Source organism: Juglans microcarpa x Juglans regia, chromosome 2D, assembly GCF_004785595.1.
Source record: "Juglans microcarpa x Juglans regia isolate MS1-56 chromosome 2D, Jm3101_v1.0, whole genome shotgun sequence".
NCBI classification, from domain to species: domain Eukaryota; kingdom Viridiplantae; phylum Streptophyta; class Magnoliopsida; order Fagales; family Juglandaceae; genus Juglans; species Juglans microcarpa x Juglans regia.
Window position 1 is genome coordinate 28,510,332 of NC_054596.1, and position 10,241 is coordinate 28,520,572.

Sequence of the window (10,241 nt, forward strand, 5' to 3'; positions counted from 1 at the left end):
CTTCTACATCTCACTTGGTATTTAATGTTTGTTGCTGGTCATATGTCTGCCCACTTCTCAATATTATGGTTTTGACATGTTCCTTCAGATTGGTCACAGTGTTGCTCGATAAAGTCTCTACCGTCGTCTCGGTAAGGATGTTTGAGAGCTGATTGATTGGTGCCTCAAGATTGCGGATTGAACTCGAGTTGTCTTGGATCACCATATCAGTCTTTTGCATGTACTGCATAAACATATCCTCAAGTGTCGGTTTCTTCTCTTGTTGTGGAAACTGTTGAGGTGGTCTAATCGGCCCTTGATTATTGCTCCATGAAAAGTTAGGGTGATTTCTCCATTCGGGATTGAACGTGTTTGAATAAAGATTGTTTTGACGTTAGAAATTGGACACGTAATGGGCTTGTTCATAACTCAATTGGGCAAAAGGATTCTCCACTTGGAAATCTACACTTGCATGACTTCCTACGCAATGATCATAAACAACATTAGTTTGAATAGCATTAACATTCATCTTATCTAGTTGTTGTAATAGATTTGCCATCTACGCCGCCAATATGGTAATAGAATCAAGTTCAAAAACTCCAGCCGACTTTCTTGGCACTACTCTCTCCGCAAACCATTGATAGTTGTTGGATGCCAATTCTTCTAGAAGTTCATATGCAACTTCATGGGTCTTACTCATTAATGCTCATCTTGCAACCGCATCAACCATAGATTGATTTGTGGGTTCCAAACTATTGTAAAATGACTGTACTTGAAGCCAAGCTAGGAGGTCGTGTTGTGGACACTTGCGCTATAAATCCTTGTATCTCTCCCATACCTCATATAATGATTCACCCTCAAATTGGGTAAAGGTAGTGATATCATTCCTTAACTTCACTGTCTTGGCCAGAGGGAAATATTTTACTAAGAATTTTTGTGCCAACTCCTCCCAAGTGGTGACGATGCCAGGTGGCAAAGAGTTCAGCCAAGCTTTTGCTTTTTCCCTAAGTGAGAAAGGAAAAAGTCTCAATCGAATTGTATCATCTGTCAATCTATTGTGTTTAAAAGTATCACAAATTTTTACGAAATTTGTAATATAGACATTAGGATCCTCTTGTGACAGCCCCCAAATTGGACAGTTTGTTGCATTATTTGAATGATGACTGGCTTGATCTCGAAGTTATTGGCTTGTATAGCTGGCCGTTTTATACTAAATGTCGCCCCATTGACAGAGGGCATACATAGTCTCTTAACGTCTTGTGCTCCTGATTAGCCATATTAAATTTAGATGCGGTGACCTCTTTATTGTTCTCTTTATTAATCCGACGTAAAATTCTTTCAATCTAGAGATCGAAAAGTGTATGCTTTAATAATTTAGATCGGGGCATGAACTTCTAATTCCTGAAAACAAAAAATCAAATTGAGACCTAATTTAAACCAATAAAATAAAATCCAAAATTAAAAATCTAGCCAGTATCAATATCAATAACAAATAACTATCCCCGGCAATGACGCCAAAAACTTCTTGTGATAAAAATATCTGTAAGTGTACAGAATCGTAACAAGTAGTAAAGTGTTTTAAAGAAAACGAATATCGAACCCACCGGAAATAATTATTCTATTGAGTATTGAAATTGACTAAACTAATTACTATTTGGAAAACTGAAATTTGAAGAATGGATTATCTTAATTAAACTGAAGACAATAACATTAAAATTAAGATTTTAAAAATAATAAGAATAGATCTAGAGCGTTTGATTTCACATAGCAAATCTCATACAATTTATTCTTCCTTGTTATAGAATTTCAATTATCTCAAGTTGATGATAAAAATTCCTTAACTATTCAATATTTTCTCTTGAACAATACCAAAAATATCTTCAACTAATAACTTCATATCTCTGTGAATTTAGCTAATTTGAAACTCATTAAAATCTTTGGATTTTTCTTGAAAATCACACTATTCGCTGTAAAGTATCTCTACTTTCGCTCAACTATTGGTGCTTAATCCTAGAGGTTTAATTACAAATTACCTCTCGCTCTCATTGCAATTCAATAGATCAAACAATAATTAACTAGAAAATTACAAGCATTCAAAACAAGGAATAAACACTCAATCATGGAAATATTGAAAATAAAATAACTTATAATATAAATTGTGTGTTCAATGCTAGACTACATCAAAACTCTAGAAAATAGAATTAGTTCATAATAAAATGGAAAAGAAAAATAATAAAACTAGTGTTCTTCGTTGGAGTCGATTGATAAAGCATGCGGCTCTGGCCTCTAGTCCCCCAAATCTCCCTCCTTGAAAGAAACTTAAATAATAAACTCTGAACTATTGAAATCTAAAACTCAAACTCTCATCCTTTTCTATTCATCCCACAAGACGAGATTAAATAGTTGTCAAAATAAATCCGAAAACAAGACAAATGCGGCTACAATCTAGCCTAAAGATATGGAAATAGTTTCTAAAGATAAAAGTTAACATAAAAGAAATTATCCCAAGAATAACGGAATTATCTAAAATGGAAGATTCAGTAATAAGCGGCTTGATTTACGAAGTTCGGGAGGATTTGATGGTCAGTAGATTGATTACGGAACTCGAAAGGGTCCCATCGAGTAGATGCCGTGTGCATTGAATATAACTGGTCTCGTAGCCTACCGAGAGGAAAGACTCCCGACCGAAATGATAGAACCCTCTCGCCAGCTTATCGAGCAATAAAGTTGCTCGCCTTTACTAGTTATTGCCCACGATGTGGTTTAGGTTGGTCTTTTAAGTTGGCCGTTTAGCCCAGTCGCCCAATTTAACCTCCCGAAGCCTTGTCACCAACTCTTCTCACCTAGGAGGTAAAACATCTCGCTTGTCACCTAACTCTTGTCGCCAATTCTGGTCGCCATTGAGTCTCCTCGCCTGAATCTCTTCAACTCTCTTCAGATCTCATCGGTCTGGATCCATAGTCTCTTCTTTTGTACCAAAATGCCCTCCTTTCGCACTAAATCTTCTCATTCTTTCAAATCCAAGAAAATAAAGAAAAATATATAGAACTAAAATAAAATGAATAATATTGAAGGAAAAATGACACTTTTCATAAATAAAAGAGTAATAAAAATCACACTTATCAGACACCTAGGATGATGCAAACCCTAGTCCCTAGGAATCTCGGCCACGACACTCACCCTCTCACGCCACTTATTACTCATTAGGGTTTCAAGAAGGCACATTAAAGGAAAGGGTGCCTAGGGAAGATGAAAGATCTTTGTACAGAAAAAGAGGTGGCAACAACATACACACACGACATTGCCAAGTGGCAAGCATGCACTCGCCCACTGTCCCAAGGATGATTAGGGTTTAGTGAAAATACCCTTAAGCCTTAAAGGTTCATTGAACCTGGACATAGAGGAGGGACTCAAAAAGGCATTAGGGTTTTAGCTTTTGGAGTTCAACACACCACTTGTCAAGAAACCTTTGAGTTCCCAATAAAAACAAAGATATGGGAAGTTGAAGAGGGAGATTCGCCCAAATGATGAGGGATATGCCACATGGCGCCCATGCATGAATTTCATATATTTCCAAGGTGAAGTGTGAGAGGAAACTGAAGGGGCCTATAAAAGGGTAAGGGTCGATGGTTAAAAGGCTTTTTGGGTGCCATTTTAGTTCATGCTTTGCATTTTTGTTCTCCCACATGCCCAAATCCACTTTCTCTCTATTTTATCTCCAAACAAACACCATTCCTCACTCTCTCTTCTTAGTCACAAGCAAGGAACAAGGTGACAACGACATTCTCAAAGAACACATTGCACGGTACCACTCTAGCCCTCACAAGTCACACACACAAAAGGGTGATGGGGTCACTAGGGCTTCAGATCCAAGGAACACCACCACCATCATGCCCAAGTGTTCAACCTTTCTTTGGGAGAATTTCTTGAGGGAAAAGTAGGGTTTTCTTAAGAGGGGAAGCCCAAACTAGGAGAAGAGATTCCAACCTTATTTCTCAGGAATCTCGGCCACCTTGCACAACACGCACCTCACCATGCCCTCATACACAAGCCTAAGACCTTGCCGAGGTCAAAAGGAAAAACACAACCTCCCTTAACCAAGTACCTCTAGGTCGAATGCTTGGAGTATCACCATGAGTAAAAAGAAATCCTAGCACGACCACCCACGTTGAATTTAGATTATGTCTTCTTGTTTCTAATATTTTGAACAAACACGTTTATAGCTTGCTTGATCATATTTCACTGCTTTGAATTTTTATAAGTGGACTCTCAACCTACTTTGGATAATATTTGTATACATCGTGTGAACTTTGCATTCTTATGTGCTATCATATGAACTAGTTGATTGATTATAATCTCTTGCTATGCAATACCTTGCAATTGGATTTGCATGATGTTCTTGCTATGTTTACTTGTACATGATGTTTCGGGTATGCTTAGAAAAATTAGCTCGAGTTGCTTGTTATAACATGTTTGTGTAAGTCTCAAATGATTCGGCCATGCATATGTATTTGGGTTTAAGATATTGCTCTTTTACTTTGGCATCTAATGAATGTTATTGCCTATGTTTGTGAAAATTGAGTATTTGAATGTTCTAATATTCAATATTGTATCACATGGTTAAATGATTCTTGGCATTTACATGTCCACATGATGCATTAAAAGAAAAGTATCACAACTTTCATGTCACATTCATTTGGGTTGTGTATTGTTTTCAAAGAAAATAGTTTGTACATGTTTTATCACAACTCCAAATGCTAAGACGGGAGAATGTCCTAGTGGAACCCCTCTGTCCACTCTAGAGTGCATAAATTGGAGTGTAGCCCTAGGTCGACGAAGTAGTGTCAATGGGCCTTGAATGGATCCTTGTGGGAAGAATACCGAACCAGGATAGCATCTAAAGCTAATGTGTGCCACATGTGTTATATACAGTGAAGGCGAAATGGCGAACTACCGTATAGTAAGGACTATGATGTAATCACAACGGTCAAGTGGGTCGTTGGGTGATGCGGTAAAGAACGGGGAACCAACGGTGCATAAGGAAGCCATGAGGTATCCAAATTACATGTTACAAGAAGTGTACAAGGCAATGAGTTAAATATGTGTTATTTGTAAAGAGAAATGTGCAAATGGAAAAAATGTTTTATTCAAAAGTCAAAAGATCTATGTTACACATCTTCAAAAAAAGTCAAATTGCATGAACTAAGTTTTGTGTCAAGTACATGTCCATTCCTTCAATTCATGGCTTGCCTTTATATTCTTATGTTATCTATTGTATGTTGTATGTTTGCTTAATAAGATTTTTTCAAATCTCACTGTGGTAGTTTCCACTACCATTCCCAACCCGGAATGGTAGAAGTTGTTACAGATCAAGAGACCGGATATGAAGAAACTGTGACGCCCCTAATCCCCGCTTAGGATTGGATAGTGACTGAAGTGTCAGGACATGTAACTCAAGGCTACATACCCCTCGTACATGACAAATAAGATGCAATGCAGCTATAAATCTAGTAGTATGCAGTAATTCAGATCGAAAAAATTCTTTTAAATACATAGGGCCGGTGGTAATGTAATATCATGGTATCGAAGTGTAGGCATCTCAAAAGTTCAAATTTCAATAAAGTACTCCCAAAATAGATAATTGTTTTCAAAAGTTTCCCAAAACACGAGACCATCAAAAAACTGATTTCACAAAAAACCCTTAAGTCATTTCTTTTTCTACTACTCTTTCCATGGCCCCTTTTTCCAAAAATACAACTTTAGTCTGGCTTCTTTCTTTTCTCCAAAAATCGGTCATTGTCCCAATTCCTTAACCTCTTCATCTCATTAATGAGCCGCAATGCCTCAGTAATGAGCCGCAATGCCTCAGTAATGAGCCGGTCGGTGTTCTCTACCCTATCCAACAAAGAGGGCTCCATCGAGCTCTTAATGTTCATGGGTACCTCCTTGATGGTCGAGGGTGCCATCCTCTTGCGTTTCGTCATGGTTTTCTAAACCTGTAACAACTTCTACCATTCTAGATGGAAAATGGTAGTGAAAATTACCACAGTAAGATTTCAAGAAATCTCAGCAAGTAAACAATCAACATACAGCAGATATCACAAGCATATAAAATAAAACCACAAATGAATGCATGGACATGTACTTTGACGTAAAACTTTGACATATGCATCATAAACTTTTTCATAAAACATCTTTTCATCTTTTAAACTCCTAACACATGTTCATATCATTTGAGCTAGGGTCCTTGTTCTTGTCATAACATATCATGTCATTTCTTATCAATTCATAACATATCATATTGTGATCATATCACATTCTTTTGTGTCATTTCATATCATATCATAACATATCATGTCATATTATATCGTATCTATGACACGGAGCTCAAATGCCTTATTCATTTCATAATTCACATGGTTGGATACTTCACGGCTCTCCTAAGCACCATGTGTTCCCCATAAATTATCGCATCAACTAATGATCCACTTGATCGAGGTGACTACATCATAACATAAACATATTCTTTTACAGCAGTTCGCTTATTTTGCCTTCATTATATGACACCCACTAGGTTTAGGTGTAACCTTGATCTGATATCCTTTCCATAAGGAACCATTCGAGGCTCGTCGACTATATTTTGTCAACCCAGAGGCCTCCACTCGACTTTGAACACTCCAGAGTGGACAAGGAGTTCCACTAGGGCATTTCTCCGTCCTAGTATTTAGGGTCGTGATAAAACATGCTTTGACCTTTCTTTTTGAAAAATAGACTCAAATGCACGAGACATGAACACATGATGCTACACTTTATCATACTCATGCAACATCGAAAAACTGAAACATATAGCCTAATCAGCAACATGCATCTCACGATATGGCTTGAAAATATTAAAAAATGCAATCATATGACGATTACACATAAGCATAGTCTAATCATACTTGCCAAAACATAAAAAAGATTTCTATACCCTTAATATAGCCTTGGCCGATTCATACAAGTCCTCCAAACATGGATTTTCATTATCACAGCACATGTACTCATACTTCTACGCATTCATATATCAAAACAAGCATGCATAGCACATATACATGTCAAAACCGAAACCTCAACATGGCATATTCGAAATATACTTCAACAAATCATCATGAAAACATGGCATCTCATCCTTTTATCAAAACTGAGCATATATATAACAAGAAAACAATATTCAAGCAATGATAAACAAATAAGAGTTCACAAAATATATACAAGTGTTGTCAAGAGTAAGTTGGAAGTTTATTTACAAAAATCCAACGTATAAAATAGCAAAATCTGAAAAACATATTAAGACATATTAGAAGATGACTTGAGAAACCCTAATCTCGAAATAAGGGTGAGCGTGTGTCTAAAGTTTTTTGAAAATGCTTTCTCATGGAAAAACCCTAGAATTCGAAACCCTCAAAGGATAACACCCTAGCCTTTCTTCCAAGTGGTGGTTGTGGCCTTCATTTACCCTAGACCTCATTTTCATGTGCTTAAAACAAGAAGAACATTTTGGGTTGCTTCTTTCCTTGAAGAAAAACCCTAGTTTCTAAATTGAAAGTGTGTGTTCATGTGAAAGAAACCTTAAACCGAAACATTGTGTGTGTTCTCTCTCTTTGGCCGTGTATTGGGTAGCAAGAAAAGTGAAATAATCCTTACCTCTGTGTGCTCTTCCTCTAGTTAAAAAGTTGAAGGAGAAATCTTGGTGATTTTCAAAATAGTGAAGAGAATGGTGGTGTTTGGTTGGTGAGAAAATGTTAGAAAGTTTGAGAACTAGAAAGAAAAGTACTGGTGGCCGAAATCCTTAGAAGGAAAGTTGAGAACTTGAGCAAAAAGGCCTCCATGACTTTCGGCTATGTTCTTATATAGAGCTTTCCCTCCTTGTTGAAAAATCCAAGAGCCATTGCATGCTTGACACTTGGCAAAAAGACTCTTCCCATTCCATCATGATAGGATTGCATGGGAAGCCTACAAGTTGCCTTGTGTGGGTTGGCGTGTGGCTCTCAAAAACCAAAACCCTCTCTTGCCTCACCTTCTAATTTTGCCCTTCTTCACTTGTCTAGATACAATGCACTGGGTGTCTCAAAAGTAAAATCACCAAAATGATATTTCTTGAAACTCTACTCGTGTGCATGGTTGCCACGTGGCAAAAAGGGTGTGTGTGTGTGTGGCTTGCCAAAAATCCTAGGTCACTTCAAGTTACTTTTTTCTACCCAAGGTGTCCCTTGGGTCTCCCCATGTAGTTGTCGTCGCCCCCCCCCCCCCCCCCCCCCCTCTCTCTCTCTTGCTCTTCCAAAAAGCTTCTTCTAGAACATGCCTTTCTCTCTTCCCAAACAAGATATTCCTTGGAACTCCAAAAGTCCCTTTTCAAGCTTGACAAGTGTCACTTTTAGGGGAATGGGACATGCAAGTGGGCATGTAAGCCCTTGGCCGAAACTCTCTCCCTCTTTTCTTGATTCTTCCACTCATTCTTCTAGAATCCTTTTGCATGATGGACATGCGTCACACTTGTTTCTTTCCAATGTTCCAAATGATGAACTTTTAGAACAAAAAGGCTCCTCTTGCCATGTGGCGCCTCCTTCTTCCTAGAAAGTCATCTTGGGCTTTCCAAAAACCCTAATTTCTCTTGGTGGCCGAATCCCTTATGGGCCTTCACCTCTATTTTCTCTTGTGGGCTCTTCAAGCTTAGAACTCCAAAGTCCAAACAAAATAGAACATCCCTCAAGGCATTCCTCTAACACCTAGCACTTATCCAATAACTAAAATAGTATCCAAAATAAAAATATGAACGGAGACTTGGTAAAGCTCGGGATGTCATAGAAACGCAAGAGGCCAGCACCCTAGATAGTCAAGGAGGCCACGAAGAGCCCTGAGCACTCAGTGGAGCCATCCTTAATAGAGAGGCTAGAAGCCACTGATCAATTCATAACTGAAGTGTTACAGCTCTTTAAGGAGTTGAGGAAGATAATGAACAAGGACAAAGCAAAGTAGAGAAGACCTTGTATGATTTTAAGATGGATCCTTAAATTTGTAGTTAAAAGAGGGAATGGTTTTAGTTGTTATCCTTTGGCCCTCTTGTATTTTGGGATGTTCAAACAATGAAATCTTTTTGGGATATTTAGTTTTATGGTACCATGATATTTTACAAAATTGGTCTAAATCTTACTTAGATTTACATGAATTTCCAATGCGATTTATTGCATACTGCTAGAGTTACAATAGGTGCATTGTATCTTAACCATCATGTACAGGAGTATGTAACCTTGAGTTACATGTCTCAACGCTTCAATCACCATCCAATCCCAAGCGAGGGCTAGGGGGATGTCACATGATATAAATGTCATTTGAGCATGAAACATCATGTTATATGATACATTGAGTACATGACTACTTGCTTACATGACATATAAAATTTTCATCATTTGAGCATATTATAGAAAATTGTCATTTTCACATTAAGCATACTTACAAACGCATGTCATGAAAAATATTTTCAAGCATAGCATTAAAACTTAATTTTTTTCATAACCCCAAAGACTAGGATGGGGAATTATCCTAGTGGAACTCCTATATCCACTCTGGAGTGAGTAAAACTTGAGTGATAACCTATGGTTTGACGAATAACAGTCAACGGGCTTTGAATGATTCTTTTTAAAGAATACCGGAGTGAAGTCAAATTTTATAGCACTAAACACTGGTAGGTGCATGATGTTATGATGTTATGATGATAATGATGTTATGTTACCAATGTATTAAGAACGAGTCTATAGACAACGTAGTTTCAACATGAGTTGTACTACGGTCACCAGCAAATACTCACAGTGCATATAGGAAACTGTGATGATACCATACGTTATGATGTTAATGTTAGTGATGGCTTAATGATGATGAAGTGTAACGTTTTTTAAAGTTGAATTGAAAAATGTTCTCTGTAAGAAAAAGTACATCAAAGCTTTTCTGAAAATGTCGAGAAATCTGGATGGGAGACAAATACTGATTTTCTGCGTAGCATGCATTTCATATTTATCATTTATCATGCATAATTTTTTTTTTTTTTGTGCACGTTGGTTGTTAACTTACTGAGATTTCAAGAAATCTCACTGTGGTAGAAGTTGTATAAGGACTAAAGGAGACCGACCAAGATGGACCAATGGATAAGATTGGTTGAGCAAGAGCCAAACCTAGAGAGGAGATTAGATCTAATTCTGATCTTCATAGCACTAACTCTGCATATGATA

The 10,241-nt window shown here is 37.5% G+C and overlaps 1 non-coding gene across 1 annotated transcript; it reads left to right on the forward strand.

The window, feature by feature from the left end:
• The first annotated feature begins 767 nt into the window (after nucleotides 1–767).
• Nucleotides 768–874, forward strand: LOC121251304. Its single transcript, XR_005937972.1, has one exon. It is a non-coding gene; the product is annotated as a small nucleolar RNA R71 (small nucleolar RNA).
• Nucleotides 875–10,241: the final 9,367 nt, after the last annotated feature.